Genomic DNA, 17217 nt, shown 5'->3' on the forward strand with positions numbered 1-17217 from the left:
TATTGAACAAGACTGGCCCCAAAACTGAGCCCTGGGGAACACCGTTCGTGACCGGCCGCCAACTGGATGTAACTCCATTCACCACAACTCCCTGGGCCCGGCCGTCCAGCCAGTTTTTGACCCAGCGCAGAGTACACCTGTCTGAGCCGTGAGCCGCCATCTGGTTACTTTCCTTCACTGCAACTGGTTAACTTTCCTTCACTGCAACTTGCACCCGCAGCCCCTTGTCCTGTGTGGTGTCCCACTGCCTGTATCTTCTCCCATGCCCATCCAGGTGTTACAATAGCATTTGTAACTGCAGCAAAACCTGTTGCAGGAAGGTTTAAGAAGGGTTTGCAAGTCTACACAGCTCAAGTCCTTGGTCGTGTACCCCTGCTATAGTTCAGAAAATGCAGTGTTCTCTTATTCCCTTTGCCAAGTAGAGAACGGGTTGGGTATGGTCACCATTGGCTTGGATTAAGGTTAAGACTGAGACCATGAGAATCCCAGTGCAGAGACGGATGCTACAGAGCAAGGCGAAAGAAGGTAAGGTAAAATCCAAGGTAAAGTAAAATTTTGGACTTGCCCGGAGGAAATCCTCCAATCTAGCCCCCAAACAGAGGTGGCTTATTTCAACATTAATTAAAATGGCTGTGACAGAATAAATTACTCCCAACATTTTTCAAAACGGATTAAAAATGGTGCCATTCAAACTTAGCAAGCCAGGTTTACCAACATGAACCAGCTGGGCTCCACAATGAAACTGTAAGATCTGCAGTATTTTTGTGGCACCTATAAAGCATAGAGCGAAACATGTAATTTATCTGCTTTTCAGCACTGAAATGTGGTGTGGAAGGTCTCGATTGTGGGTGATTTGTCACATCTTTGACCAACCTATTACATCTGGGAAGCAAGCGTGTGTCAGGTCTTTTCTATAATAGCATGTATATTGTAAGGCAGTATATGCTTGTTATATTCTGGATATACGTCGCTTTAAACCTCTATGTTCTCAAATACTTTTTCCTTAACTGAAAACATTGAGAGCCCATGCTATCAAGGCAGAAGTCGTTTCATGTGTGGTGAAACCTTGTGAGAGCATTAGGATCTCGGAGTAAGATGTAGGAGGAGTTTTTACCCTATGAGCCAGTCCAGTCTCACACCCCTTACCTGTTGTCACGTATTTCACTCAGTGAAAGAATTGCTTTGTCTCTGAAAGGGAGATGCATGTGTCCAGCTTGACTTTGCTCCTTGTTTTCAGGGGTTTTCTGAGTTCTTCCGGCTCTTTAGTCCCTGCATTTCTCCGGACTTTTACACTTTCAAGAGGAGGATGCTCTTACAGTCCATGTCAGGTTCTTACTGTGCTCAGCGAGCAGCGCTCTGCATCTCCCTCACGTTGCCAAGTATCAGTTGGCAGGGTCAGCGGCCAACTCCACACTTATTAAAATGGTTACACCTCCTTGGGAACTGTTTATATTTCCAGAGCTATCGCTAAAGGCCTTTTATCTTCTTAGTTCAGCTTCTTGCATCAGTCATTCCAACAAAAGGCGAGCCATCTGGATTGCTCTTGATTTTAACTGGTTGTGGGAAAAAGAGGATTCAAAGACTAAAGCTGGCACCTGACAGCCACACTCATTTACCACGGCACCACAAGGAGCAGCGGAGAGAGAAGTCTGGCCAGATCTCCTGCGCTGCCATCAAGATGTTTCCATCTTGGCTTCCTAGCTGAGTCTGGATCCGCAGATCTCACAGGAGAATATAAAAATAAAAAGCTATGTTTCAGCAGTGCATACCTAAGCACAGCATATGATATAACTCAGTAATTATCTTAGCAAATTTCTGAAAATTAAGCAGCAACAAAATTAAAAAGTTGCTGAAATAAACCATCTAAAAACTCTCTGCTTGACTTCTCCATCTGTTCTGAAAGCTGAGCAATATTGCGGTGTAATTTTACTATGTGATTACTTTATTTCGGTTAACTATGGATTATTTTGATAGCTGGTATTCTTTAATGATTAATAAGTAGGCTGAATAAATGTTAAGTATTATTAAATGTGCTTTACATAGCATGAGTTGGAACCAAAAAAAAAAGCACTTCAAAATTTATCTTTCCAATAACATGCCGAAAATATTGAAGAGTCATTTTTCTTCTGGCAACATAAAGAAGCCTTAAAATAAAGGGGGGAGGAAGGGAAGAGAGAGGGGGATAACGCAGATGGTGAGCTAACCAGCGCTGACATTTCAGAGATTTCTATGCAGCTGGCGTGAAAAGATGTTCTAAACGCTTAGCAATCCATTTAGGCACCTCTTCAAGTTTATCATTTTCCTGACTTGGTGAACTCAGCCTCATCACCTGGCTGATAAAAATAAAGAGAGGGTTCAATCTGTGACAGCGATAGTGTCCTGGAAGCATCATAGATCCCCATTGAAATTTCCAGGAAAACAAAATACGAATGTCTTAAATTTAGTCTTCTACAAGGTAGTCTCCACCTGAAGACACTTTGTCAGAGTGACCTAAGGGTTAGAAATGGTGGGTTTGGATCTAGGTAGCACTGATGGAAAGAAGAAAGGACAGGCTTCTTTCTTATGAATTCTTCCCGATGGACTCTTTTTGGAGCCTTCCAAGTGCCCAAGCCAACCTTTCAAATGCATTATTTTCTCTGAGCCATACACAAGCTGAAAGCTCACACATTGACTGACTCTTCTATGTTGGACAGAGGGCAAACACGGAAATATAAAACGCGTCCCTTCACTCCTCCACCCTCTTTCCTTCTTGGGGTAGGATCCCCCCCAGCCTCCCCTCTCCCTGCCCCATCCCACCAGTTTTGGCAGCTGCCGGTTCTTTCCGTGGCTGACGGTGGCACGGTCCCAGGCTATGAGCCCTTCTCCTCCTGCCCCTCCCATTTCAGGCAGGATGAGTTTTTGATGCAGCTTTGACCTCTTAGGCTTAGTCAGGCAGAGACTCTCCCCTGGGTGACGCCTCTTAGTGCTTACCGCCCAGAGGAGTTTATTTTTTTTCAGGTGCTTGAGCTTTCATAGCATCTTTTGATAGGGACCCAGTGGCTACGAGAGCGATCTACACATGTGCTTAGCAATCTCCACATCTGTCAGCCCACTTCCATCAGCCAGCCAGGCTAAAGCAGAGGACCTGGCTGAGCTTCCGGAGGAATAGTGTTTGCCAGCAACACTTGGATGCTGAAAGAGCTGCACATGGGTTTGTATAGAGTTTGTTAGGAAAGGCACGGTCATTGCTTACCTTTATTAAAAAAGATGGCCTCTGGTCCACTCTGTTTATTTCCAGAGATTAGTGTTGAATATACTGAAGCTAAATACACATATTTTGCAACTTTTCCTTCCTTGCTCTGCTTGTTCTGTTGATGGAAAGAAATCATCATCAGCAAAGGTCCTTCATTGTTAGATGTGTCATCAAGTGCAACGGAACAAGGTCTTTTATTGTTTTCATTCTTTTAAACTTTTCCAAAACCTTTTTGCTCAAGTTTTTAAATGGCTTCAAACTAGCCTTTAAATTGTTCAAGGGCTTTTCTGCACATCTAAGTGAGGAAGTCCTGAGTTTACCTAACCAATGTCTTTTTGCAGCTTTGTAAAAAGAAGCTGCAAATTTATTTCACTAAAATGTTTGTGGTGTTTCACGTGATCCTATAAGTTGCTGATTAGTTACTACACAGGAGAGTGTAGATATATTTTTTTCATTAAAGTTAATAGCAAGTTTGAAAACAATATTTCCAGATACTAGAATGCAAGCTAAAAATAAATTTGTGGGAAAAGCACTGTGCCCATCTTCCTCCCTGAAACTGCTCTCTCAGAAATTGCAAGAAGACAGCCCCATCATCACCCATGAGCAATTTCCCCGCCTGCAGCACAGAACTGGCTCTGCAGGCCACTTCCTATAAAGGGCTTGGGGAACTACAATAAGGTACGTGCCTCCCACAAAATAGGAAAAAATCTATTTCTAAGCCAGGAATCCCAATGCTGAGGATCCCTGGAGCGGGTAGAGCTCAGAATAGGGTCCAAATGGAAAAGGAATAAGCTCAGCCTTGACCTCTGACCAGCTGGCCAGAGGGACGCGCTGAGGAAGCAGAGCTGCACCACTGCCCGAGAAGGATCTGCACTAGAACTCTCTCCCCAAAATTGGTAGCCATGTCCTTGTTTTTAGAGACCTGAGCAGGGCTTTTGCATCCTTTTTTTTTTTTTAAATCTAGGAGAGAACATTTGTAGCCCTCTATATAGTTGCTTGGTGACTAAACAAGTCCCTGTAGAAACGGAGGGGGAGGTCTGATTCCCCTACTGCACATCTCCCATGGGAATGAATTAACTACACGCCCTACCAAAAATTTGGGCCAACAACTATATGACATTAAGCGGTCACTGCATGTAATATAGAAACATCCCCTCTGAGACAGGACCACAATCCCCATCTTCACTCGCTCACCCTACGAGGCCGTAGTCAGGCTTTCTTTCCTGTGCTTGCGCTGGTCCATCTCCACCCAGCCTCAGTACAAAACCAACTATACTTAAGCTATCCCTGCTAGATGGGTTTGCATTTTGCCCTTAAAATCCTTCAGTGATGGAGTTTGTCTCCTCTCCATAGGCAATCTCTTCTAGGGCCCAACTAACCTCCCTAATTGCAAGGTGGTAGCCACGAAACACTGGATGGCCTTGGCTCACGAAACTATAAGAAATCCTAGACACCAGAGAAGACTGTGTACTAAAAAGACACAGAAGAAAAGATAGGATCTTGTTTGTTAGTGGGGGAAAGTGAGTGAAGAACTACTGCAGAGAGGAAGGCTGTACCTTCAGTAGCAGGGCACACTACGGGGAGAAAGCAAGCTCCCTGCCCACCAGTGGGAATGCTGGGTGTATATATACACACATATATACCCTGATTGTTATAATCGTTAGTGCTTTACATATTTTATTTGAGTCTTCCAGATACAAATATAGTTTCATATTTCTTTACGTGTCAGCTTGGCAACACTCAGCAAAGACATTTCTTCTAAGAGAACAAATTAAAGCAACTTCAAAACAAGCCTGTTATTGCTCAACAGCCTGGGTCCCTGCCAGCAAGAAATGATTATTTAGCTGCGGCAGTAAAAGAGAATTGTAAATTCTCAGAAAACTTTTTTTTATTTTTTTTTCTGGTGGTGTCAGCTCTAATATAAAAGTAAACCGAAGGTAAAGGTGGCAAGGTTGAAGTTACTAGCATCACAGGGTGCTTACAGGGCAGGGCGTAGGGGCCGGGATGGTTACATCTCCCAAGGCAGCAGAAAAGGCTGGGAAAAATCCACGGGCGGAGCAATGCTCAGCTGCCGGCAGCAAGCAAAGCCCATCGCCCTCCCGTGGGCACCCAGCCTGCTCCCCTCCTCCTCGCCCCGCAGGGGAGCACATGCTCAGCTCGGCTGCGGCAAGTGCAGGGGCAGGGCCCAGTGGTGTAATACCGATAGGTCTGGCCCCCCCCAACCAAATGCTCATACTGATGTAGATCACAAATTAGTAGTTTTCCAGGCAGAAGGATGATTGCTTAATCTCTGTATCCCTGAAGAGGGGCCTGTTTCCTGAGGTGACCACTGGAATGACCTTTTAATATCGGGCGTCAGTTTTCACTATTATTTCCAAAAAGCCCTATGTGATAGCAGAATGGGTTTGAAACACAGTGCTAGAATATAGACAGCTTTAAACAAAAAATTATGGTTTGAGTCACTAGCTAGAAGTTCATGAAAAAGTGAGGGAGTTTGAAGAGTTGAGAGTAGCAAAGTGCTCTGGGGAGGGAGGGAAGGAGCAAAATGCAAGTCAAGTGTCGATACTTTACTAAGCTGTTGATATATGTGCTAATTGGTAGCATCCACTTTTTCTCTAATCAAGGAAGTGTGTATATGTGCCATAAAAAATAAAAATCGATTGCTCCCTGCTATGGCCACAAACACAGCGGCACGGTGGGCAGTGGCTGAGCTGAGCCTTCGGTTCCTCTTCTCGGGAATCTCGGAGTAGGGGGGCAGCCTCCCTAAGAGACTGCTCCCCTCGTGAACATCAGTATTTCAACCAGGAGAAAATGCAGCAAACATCACTTGCCACCAATAATAATGGCTTTCAGTGTCTAAAAATAGCAAGAAGGCCTTTTTTAATCCAGAAAGTGCTATATTCAGCTAGAGCTAATTTGATGGTAAATTGCGTTCTGACAAAGAAGTGTTAATCGCTGACCTCAAAATTAACTGTTGCCTAGGTACCCCTGGTCAGGCTCTGTTGACATTTACATTGTGCAAACAGAATGCAATGCCAACCACTCAGATGTATATTTAGGGCTTTAAAATGGCCAGTTTTCCAAAGTGTAATGCAGTGGCTGGGAACGTGAGTTTAGTGGTGGAAATGTTGGTGCCACCTGGACACCATACCAATCATTCTGTGGGTGGTCTTGCAGCTACAGTTCCAGAAACGCTGTAAAAAGGTCAACCCCTCACCCCCCGTATGTTTTCTTGGGGAGGAGCCATCCTGGTTAGAAGATGCATGGGTAGCTCTATCAGCTAGGTATTATACGCTGCAAACCTAACTAATGTGGTTAGCATGGCTTCTCAGAAGGCAGCTCACTTTACACAACCTTTTCTTTCTCTCTGTGATGGGATTAGACACCCCCTTTGATGGGATAAACACCTCTATGCAGAAAAATACGCTTGGATTTCTCCAAAGTGTTTGACTTGGTACTGCGCGACATTGTGATGCTAAATATTTGCATGATGTGGTGTTAACAAGGCGTACAGTGTAGGGGTTAAAACCTGACTCGCTGTCAGATCATAGCAAGTAGTGCAAAGTGGGGGGAGGAGGGAATCAAAGGCTCTTGCCTTCACTGGTGTCTCTTAGTATTTATTATTTTTTCCTAAATCATCCAGTATCAACAAACCAGAAAATGATAGAAAATCCAAAAAAACCCACGACTGGTAAAGTTCAGAGACAGCACAAAGATGGTGGTGTAAGGAGCAAGAAAGATAAAGTTCAGAGACAGCACAAAGATTAGTGGTGGTGTAAGGAGCAAGAAGACAAGCTACCGCTCCGGGAAGAGCGGGATCCTCTGGTTGAAGGATTGCAACCTGAGCAGATGCATTTCAGTTATGATTAAAGGCCAGGTGAGCCTTTTGGGAACAACTCCCGGAAAGTCTCCCTGGAGGGTGGAGCCCTCTCTACGGAAGCTGTGCCTCAAAGGAAGAGCTGGCGGTTGACATGGATAACCACTCTTGCATCTAAGTTTTGGATCAGAAATTGCTTTGTTAAAACTGAAATCAGTAGTAATTATAAAGGTACATGATAAGCCAGGCTCTGAGGAGTGTGGAGGGATGGGTGGGATTAAACTGGATGAGTGTGGGTGTCTGCATTGGGGTGGAGGGTCCTTCCAGCTCTTGAGTTGCTTCACGCCTTTCCTGCAGGGCTCTGCGTTCCTGCACTAGGGCAATGCTCTTCAGACCTCATGCTTCCAGGCTTCAGCTGCCTGCCTGCGAAGGATACAGCAGGTTTTTTTCCTCCAGAACAGAATCTTAAGGAATTGTTTTTCCTACTGCACAGCTGGCTTAATTTTTTTATTGTTACAACCATTATTAAGGTGCTTTTTCACCTTCCTCTCAAGTATCTAAGATATTGGCCAGCTGTGTCCTCTGAGGTGACATAGCAAAGGTTTTCCTTTTCTTCCTTTTCACCCCCAAAAGGTGGTCCTGACCAGCAGCTCTGGGCTGGCACAGCCTCATATCTGCTTGTAAGGAGGGATATGGTTCACATACTGGGTTCATCTTCCTTCGTCAATCCCCTGCCGTTACAAGGGACCGAGGAATGCGTGGAGCTCGTGGAGGCCACCACCACTTACCTCTGCTGAGGACTGAGCTCCTCAGGCTGGCCACGGGGTGCAGTGCACAGGGGAGCTCAGACGGCTGGTCCCTCCTTGTCCAAAGTGCTATGGAAATGAGAAAAAGCAAAGCAAAACGAAGCAAGACAGGAGCCAGAGCCGAAACGTGTCACACCTTGTTGGCCTAAGATTGACCCAGGGGTTAACTACATTTTATGAGGTTTATGAACAGATAACTGGTTGTTTGGCAATTATCTGATTGCCTGGAAGTAACAATATGCCCAAATTCCTCCATCTCCATCTCCTGTGTGCCCTCATCATTTTCAACGCTGTGATACGGTCTCGGCCAGCTCACACCCTGCCTGCAACTCCACCCCAGCATAAGCCAAACAGAAACGTGGCAGAGCTGCTCTCCTGTCCACACTATTGTTTCATTCACGTCACTTCTGCATTCAAGCTGTTGGTTACCCCTCGAAGCACGCTCCTGGGGGACTTGCAAGGCAAGGCTCTGTGCCAGTACATTTGATCAGGTTGTGAAGAGAGCTGCAAACCCAGTGTGATGAAACATGATTTTGAAAAGCAAATGATAAAGACTGTTTTGTAATGGGTCCAATAAGTCAATTACACTTTTCTTTTTTAGCTGTTGACTTGATATGATGCTATGAATATATGTTTATTAATAATGAATTGTTCAAACACAGCTTGCACTTCTAAAGGGACGCTTGACACTTTTGACATTTTTTATTTGCTTCCCTAAAACCCCTGAGCCTCTCCTGAGCACACTGGCTAATACCTTTTCAACGTGCTGTAGCAGGGACAGGCAGAGCAGGGAAAACCCTTCAAAACAAAGCTGTCCCCGCAGATACCCCACAGCAGGAGGAGTGGCGGGGGGGGGGCGGCGGCGCCGCCCCCCCCCCCACCCCCGCGCCCGGGGGGGGCTTTTCCCCCCCCCCCCCCGCCTCCCCGCACCGCCTGTCTGGGGTGGGGGGGGCTGCTTGCTGGACATGGGCTGCACCGTACTCAGATTTGGACTAGAAATCAAAGGAAAGGAAAAAAGGTCCTTCCCTTAGAGGACTCGTAGTCCTGCTGTGACCATGGAAAGGAAGAAAATGTCCCTGAGGTGACCTGCCCATCTTAGCAAGAGGGCTCCCTGCGCATCACAGGGAGACAGCTGTATGGCCCTGCCGGTGAAGTTACGGGTAAATACCGCTCTCCGTGCTGCAAATGGGGCAGGAGGAAGCTGAGGTTGCTGCTGTGAGACCTCCCAGCCCCTCAGCATGGGCGGTGATGGTGGTGGTCAGGGCAGAGGGTTCCTCACCACCAGACCTTTTGGACCATGATGCCTCCAAAACGGTGCCCATCAGTGGGGGACGGTTGTGTGCACATCTGCTGTCCAGCACGGGGACACTGATTTGAGAGCACCAATAGTCCAGGAGCAAACCCCACCTGGCATGGAGGAGCATGACTTTGGGATCCTTAGCCGCCCCGCAAGCCTCTGCTCCTCGGGTGGGTTTTGGGGATGGGTTTTTTTTGTCCCCCACCCTGATGAATCACCGAGAGGTGTTGAAAGGGCAGATACTTTGTGCTGCCTCCTCCTGCCACCCTGCCAGCCCGCTGCTCATCTCCTTGGAAACCAGCCCCAGCTGCAGGCTGGCGTGCCAGGTGGGGCTTCCTAATATTAGGTGTGAAGACTGGTTCGTTTGCAAATTGGGAAAAGATGGCCAATTCCTGATTTGCACCTCCGTGCTTCAGGCACTCCGGTCTGATTTTTCCCCAGTCTGCTTTGAAAAAGGAAACGTGTTAGAAGATAATCCCAAAGATCTGCTCCAATGTCAGCCTTCTCACCTACCTCTGCTGCACACGCTTGATGGAATAGCAAGTGTGTGTTCCCATGGCAACAAGAGGAATTAATTCAATGATATTATTAGGCTCTATTTATATGCATGCACACACACTTGCACACTTGTGCACTGTGCGCACGCGTGCGCGCACACACAGAGGAAAACGAGCAAGTCCTACTCTTCAAGAAGATCCCGGTGAGAAGTCAATCCTGTACATGAGGTTCATGATGACCGCAAGATCCTGATTTTCATTATAGAGGTGCAAACCCAAAAGCTGACTGACCAGCCAAAACAAATTCAGCAGCACAGCCCTACGGCAACAGGGTCCAACCCTGCGGCAGCACTATAGCTGGAAGCGGGAACCCCAACAGCCGGAGCCTGGAGGACCTCCCTCTTGCTGCCCACCTCACGGTGCCACCTCTCGCCGTGCAGGTGGTGCCAGGCAGGAGGCAAAGCCCCGCTCTGCATGTGCTGCCTGCAGAGGAGTGGATTAGCAGTGGCATTTCATTCCCATCCGAGTTCCCTTTGCTCTGTGGGAGGATGCCGAGCGCTGAGCTTTGTAGGGTTTTGTCTACTTCATCCCAGTGCGGGTGGCTTTTGGACAACCTTTGTATCATCAAATGTGAGTCAGACATTTCCATAAGCCCCAAAGCACTTCTTGTTTATTGCCCTTCTGCTATTCACAGTCTCCGTTACACATTAGGCGAATAAACTTCAGGTTGAGCCTATCCTCTTTTTGCATGTTAAAACACTGATACTGTACATTGAAATATCATAGAATCATAGAATCATAGAATAGTTTGGGTTGGAAGGGACCTCTAAAGGTCATCTAGTCCAACCCCCTGCCGTGGGCAGGGACATCTTCAACTAGATCAGGCTGCTCAGAGCCCCGTCCAACCTGACCTGGAACGTTTCCAGGGATGGGGCATCCACCACCTCTCTGGGCAACCTGTGCCAGTGTTTCACCACCCTCAGCGTAAAAAATTTCTTCCTTATAGCTAGCCTAAATCTACCCCCCTTTAGTTTAAAGCCATTCCCCCTTGTCCTGTCGCAACAGGCCCTGCTAAAAAGTTTGCCACCATCGTTTTTATAAGCCCCCTTTAAGTACTGATAGGCTGCAATAAGGTCTCACAAAGAGCTATTCATTGACACTAAAGACAACACCATTTACTCTCAGATACCATTCTCTGAGCAAATTGTTTAGTAACTTTGGTGTCTAAACTAAATTGTTCAGAAAGCTTTGTTGTGAATTCCTAGTGGGAGACAAAAGATACAAAAAACCCAGCTACTTTGCAATAGCTCTCCAAAAATGATGCTCACCTGTCTTTTTGACATTTAAAATGCTAACATGGCTTTGCTTGTGTTTATTATCTAAAGACGTATGAATGTTTATTTTAAGGTGTCTAAAAGGTCAGGGTTCATCTCTAGTTAAAGACATTTTGTAGATCATCAAGATCAGGCAACTTTCTAAATTAGTTTGCACTCTCAAGGTAAAAAAAAAATCTTCGTTAATTTATCTGAAAGTATCCCAGTACAATTTTAGAGATGAGCCACTCCTGCATTCCCACACATCCCCCCACATCCAGCTGTGCCCAGCTGCTGCCCTGCTATGGGAGCGGGGGAAGATCTCAGGTCTGGCTTGAAAAAGACGTGAAGCTCATTTTCAGGAGAGCGTCCTTTAGTGTGTTTGTAATGACCTCCTTGTTACTGGTTTTGAGTTCATGTGCAGTGCCAAAATCAAGCACAAGCATTTTTTTTTTGGTGTGGCACTGATAGACTTCTAACGGCGTTTTCTTTATTGGTTATCTCACAGTTCTCTCCAACAAAACCCAGAGTTAAAACAATTTTTTTTACTCTACCCAGTAAGTGATCTAACTGATCTAATCTCTAGTAGTTGGGATACCCACCTCTATTACATATCTGAACATTATCAGAGTTGCTGGTCCAATGATGCTCTCATGGGTTGCATTAGATGCCTCCATTTCTAACCACCCAAATTTGCTTTTATTCCTTTCTCATGCAGCAGCAGGGACCTTTAAAAAATCCTGGAAGTGAACAGCTGAGCCACTGGAGAGGAAAACATAGTTGCTGAGCAAGGGGAGGAATGTGATGCAAAGGTGATGGGCACAGAAAAACCTTCTGCTTCCTCGGGGACGTGGGCTTTTCACCCCTTGGACCTCTTCCAATGCAGGAGCTGCTGCTCAGCAGCTGGTTGCGGATGGACAAACAGTGCCAGAAGTGCACCCGTACACAGGGATTTCATCCTTTGCTCATACAGCATTGCTTTTGTACGTACCACAGGAGAGGAAAAAGTGACAGGGGCTGCTGGCTCTAGGTTTTTCTCCCCCACCGCCCTTGCTATGGCAAGGAAGCCTGTGCTGTGCTGCCCCTGCGTTTTCAAGGAATTGCCTGAAATTCCTGTGTGGGGATGACTAGATCTCCATCTGGGCAGCAGCGAGCCGAGAGACAGCAAACCCCCATGGCTAGCAGCTCTCGGCAGGGCAGAGGCCGGTAGATGATAAAAATTACAGCTATAGAAAGAAATGCAGTCAGTGGGATGGCAAGAGAAGATGGGGGGGTTGTAGGAGGGCGCACGCCCTTTGCAAGCCTCTGGCCCAGTGGCTGAGATCTGGCACAAATAAGTTTGGGATTTTATTTGCAGGATGTAGTCTCATGGACAGAAGGGAGCACAAGTTTTTCCCAGGTGGAAGTTGATTTCACACTGAAATATGTCTAGGTAAGGCCTTTCTCTGGAGAGCAGCCCCATATCAGTGCACCAGCGACAGAGCTGGCATGCCAGTGGCTCGCAGGGAGCCTCAGTGTCCAGCGACAGCAATGATTGATACCAAGAGAGATCTTAAATAAAGGGCATTTAACTGAGGGAGAGGGCATTTCAGTGGACAAGACGTGGCCTGGGAGGCTATAAACCCTGGCAAATGGCACTAACAAGCCAAAAATCCCTCGGCACTGGGCTGACCAGAGACAGACGGGGCTGGGTGCTGTGCCGGCTGCGGTGGGCCTCCCGCCTGTGGGGCAAGCAGGCTGCATCTCTCATGGCTGCAAGATGAATTAGAACAACATGTAAGAGCTCGCTCCTGCCCACAGAAAGTAAAAGGCTGAGAAGAAACTGTGTGAGAGCCACATCTCTGGACTTATTTCACTGGGAGGATTGTAAAGGAGGGCTCTACGGATTTCAGGTGCCCTATGATCTCTTCAAAACCATGCTTCCCTGCAGCAATGAGCCGCCCCCAGGGCCCTGTGGCACCAGAGGAACCAGGTGGCAAAGGCAGCCCTCCCGCTGCCTGCTGCAAAGGCAGCCCTCCCGCTGCTGCTCCCGGACCTCACGTGGCTCCCAAGTGTCACTGAGCTCCCACGGATCCGCACCTCGACTGTCTGCAAAGCTCTGCAGAAAAGCAAGCTTCAAAAGCTTCGCAGCTCAAGAAATCTGGATTATTTCTGATCATTTGGGGATTGTGGGGAAGGAAGAAGAGATGTGGAATGAATTCGAACACCCAGGGGACTTCATAGAATAGCTCTCTGCCATACCAATGGGACCCCACACAGGTACCATTGCCTTCAGGATTGCAGACCAAGAAGCATTAATAAACCATTTGTCCCTGGTGAGTGGAAATAATGGCCATATATTTTTAAACAGAGAAGCAGACATGGGATCATCAGTCTCGTCTCATGAGAGCAGGGAATCGAGATGCTGAGACAGAAAAGAAGGAACCATCTTCATCAAAGCAGCTGATATAAACTTGCCTTTATATTGATCGCTTCCCCAACCTGCTGTTATCCCTTTCGTCCTGTCTAAATTGAGATTTCATACCTGGAATTCATCCATGCTCCAAAAATATCTGGATACAGAGAGAAAGGCACTGGATGAGTCACCAAAAATCCAAGCTGAAGAATTTAAGAATGCATTTTAATTATGTTGAGCATTAATTTAATGCTACCTACAATGCCTTTCATTACACAGTCATTTATTTTTAGCACCAAAATACAACAAAATATGCTTTCCTTTATTTTGGAGTACTTGACTGTTAGCATACGCAAAATTCAAAAGGGAGACCCAGCTGTAACCATCATGATATAGTTTATGATATTATCATTTTCCAAATTTGGTTGGGTCTTGCAAGGTCACAGGTGGGACACCTGAAAAATCCAAACAATTAATTTGCTGAACGTCAAGAATTGAGGACGTCAGTGCTCAGAAATGAACTTGGTTCCTGATGCATATGAGGCAGCGTACAGTGAAAAGGCAAAGCTGCTGCATTTTAAAAAGCTGTTTGCAGGTCACTTTTAAAAGAGAGCTCTGGTCATGCCTATTTCCAAAAATCTACTTTTGAACCTGATGGCTTAGCAAATAATCATCTCGTATCAAATATCCCTTTCAAAGCCTTAATGCTGGAACATGCAGTGCTGATATGGCTGAATATAAGCACTTAAATAAAGGTTATTATTTCCAGGTCTGTGGAAAAAAAATGCAGCAATAGGGCAGCTGTGTTCAAAAGATGCTGAATAAACTTATTAAATGCTGATTCTGGTCATCTCTTCCCCTCTATTAGATTGCTGCAAGCCCATGAATCACTCTCTGGTCCAACGGTGCTGACAGCACCTTCCTCGATGGCCCTTCAGGGGCAACCATACCCCATTTCCAGGGATGCCAGTGCACCCCATTCTCTGCTTACAGTACCAGTATCGCGCTTTAAGCACCCGGTTTCAAAGCCCATTCACATAGTCAGCTCAGAGACATCAGACTTTCGTGGTCTAGCCCCTCACTTTAATGCAGGTGAAATTTTGATCTGTTGCTTGATCCCCTGTTAGGAAATTAAAAAAAGAAAGAAGTCCTAATATTGTCCTTTTGTGTGTTCACTGCAGTCAGAAGCAGCTGCAGAGGGTTTTTGATGCGCCTGTCATTTCAAGCTATTGCTATACACCGTACATTGCATTAAATGCCTTTGAAGTCTGCACATAGTAGCTCTCTTGTCTCTTGATCTGGGAAATCACCCCCAGAAATACGTGCGTGGTGTGCAGGGAACCCAACCCGTGCCAAACACAGCTGCTGTGTGGCCTGGACATTTCTTCTGATGGCCAAATAGTCAAATTCCCTTCTTCCATCTAAACAAGATTCAAGGCAGGGTATGAAGAAAAAGGTATGCCCACTGGCCTGGTCGTCAGACCTGTAGTCTGGATCTTCAGGGTTCAGATGGATTTTGGACTTCTCTGTAGTCATCTTCAAGTTACTTTCAGTCAGTTCGTACCATAGCTCTTTACCTACCCTATGAATAATCTATGAGTGTATACACTGCTTTTAGTCACGGCCACAGTCTGCTAAATATATGCCGCAGGGCAGCCTACTCCATTGGAATCAATATAATTGCTAGGACGTAAAGATGGTCGGAGGAGGATAAAGGTGATAGAAGTCACCCTTCAAGGTGTTCCCATTGCCTGTCAGTTGGTTTGGTTTCATCCTCTCCCTCCCGTCCCTTGCATTTTTTTAAATAGTTATGACTGAAGGACATAGCTCCTTCCCTCCCAGCGCTGTGCCTGGCAGAGAGGGGAGGGAGAGGGCTCAGCCTAGCAAGCTGCCAAGTGCTCTGGCCCTCCATCAGCAAAGCACTTAAGCATATGCTTGTTTGTAAGTATTTAAGCAGCACCATTGACAGAAAGCCCATAGTACAGAGCCCTCAGGATCCTAATCAAGCCTGAACCACACGTGTGAGATCTTAAAATGCCATTTTTTTTTCTTCCCAGCAATGATGCAAGAATTGCCCAAATGAACAAACAAAACCGTCCTATTGAAAGGCTGCCCATCTCGCTCCTCTCCTAGGTGTGCTAGGGCGAACAATACGGCTTATCTAGATTGGGTTATAATTATAGAAATATATTAAAAATTATATTACATTAAAAATAATATCTAATATATATAATAAATATAATATAGATATTATATATATAAAAAGGGTGGACCCTGTCTTCCTTATAGCAGACAGTAACATACATTGAAGGGACGGCATGAAAACAACAGCAGCTGCAAGTTTCTTGCTGCCCTGCCATGAAAAATTTCATCCTGAACAGTGAAGTTCAGCAAAGGCGTAGCAACCAAAACCAGGATTCTGGAAATTCAGGGAGGCGTGATGGATGTGACTACCACCTATGCTGCCGCTGAGAAGAAGAGCTGGAAACATAACCCCAGTCTGAGATGCACGTGCCTCTAAGTGTTTCATAAATGTGCACGATTCCTGGGATACATTTCAGAGGAGAATGCATAGGGGCTGTGACAGGTTGCACACTCTGGCAATTATTATGCCTGTGTGCGCCATGTATGATGTGTGATGGATAGTGTGTCACAGATTCTGCAGGATAAACACTCTAAATTAGGCACATTTTCAGCTCAAAATAAGTGAAAGGTAAGCCAAACCACTCAAAATTCAAACAAAATGCAAGTCAGTGCTTTCCTATTGAGTAACCTTAAAAATAAATGTCATTTCTGTCATTAACTCTTGATGATTCAACCTTAACATGGGTTTTACTGACATTTTCCACAATGGCCTTTGACTGGGTGTGGCTAGGTCAACAATGCCTGTATTCCTTGAAACTATTCGTTAAACTATTGACCAGACCCTGTCTTCTCTGTGATTTTGAAGTCACTAGAAGTCAATTTATCTAAGCAGACCAGCCTTCAGTGGTAATGGAACTAACTCCAGTTCAGAAAAATAAACCCCAGCTTTTCCTGAAGTTAATGATTTTCTTCTCAGATCAATGTATGGTTTATTGAACTCTCTGCTTTGAGAGCAAGTTTCTTAGTGCTTAAGCAGAAAGCTATTTCATGCCTGGTAAGACTGAGCCTCGACTCATTCGACTCAAAAAATACAGTGTTCCTGTAGTGTTACAGTTAATGGTTGGGTGGGAAGAAATCGGAAATTTCTCTTGCAAATCCATCCCGGAGGCTCCTTCAGTCTAAATACAGAAGCCATCAGCAATGGCCACCTAAACCTAAACCACCTATAAGCCAGAAACCATGCTACTGGTCTCCTTTTTCTGTGTCCTCTTACAGCCCAGATACATCAGTGTGCCCCAACTTCTGCCTACCCCACCAGCACACCCTGGATGGGGCACATGAGGGGCCAGCATCACTTGACAAGGACATAGATGTATTGGGTTTGCATGGCAAGGTTTTGGTAGCGGGGGGCTACAGGGGTGGCTTCTGTGAGAGAAGTTTCCCCTATGACCGATAGAGCCAACGCCAGCCAGCTCCAAGACAGACCTGCCGCTGGCTAAGGCCAAGCCCATCAGCGACGGTGGTAGTGCCTCTGGGATAACATATTTAAGAAGGTGGAAAAAAAACTGCACAAGGGAAACTGCAGCTGAAGAGAGGAATGAGAATGTGTGAGAGAAACAACTCTGCAGACACCAAGGTCAGTGAAGAAGGCAGAGGAGGAGGTGCTCCAGGCACCGGAGCAGAGATTCCCCTGCAGCCCATGGTGAAGACCATGGTGAGGCAGGCTGTCCCCCTGCAGCCCATGGAGGTTAACGGTGGAGCAGATATCCACCCGC

Source organism: Aptenodytes forsteri, unplaced genomic scaffold, assembly GCF_000699145.1.
Source record: "Aptenodytes forsteri isolate BGI_AS27 unplaced genomic scaffold, ASM69914v1 Scaffold217, whole genome shotgun sequence".
Classification (NCBI taxonomy): Eukaryota; Metazoa; Chordata; class Aves; order Sphenisciformes; family Spheniscidae; genus Aptenodytes; species Aptenodytes forsteri.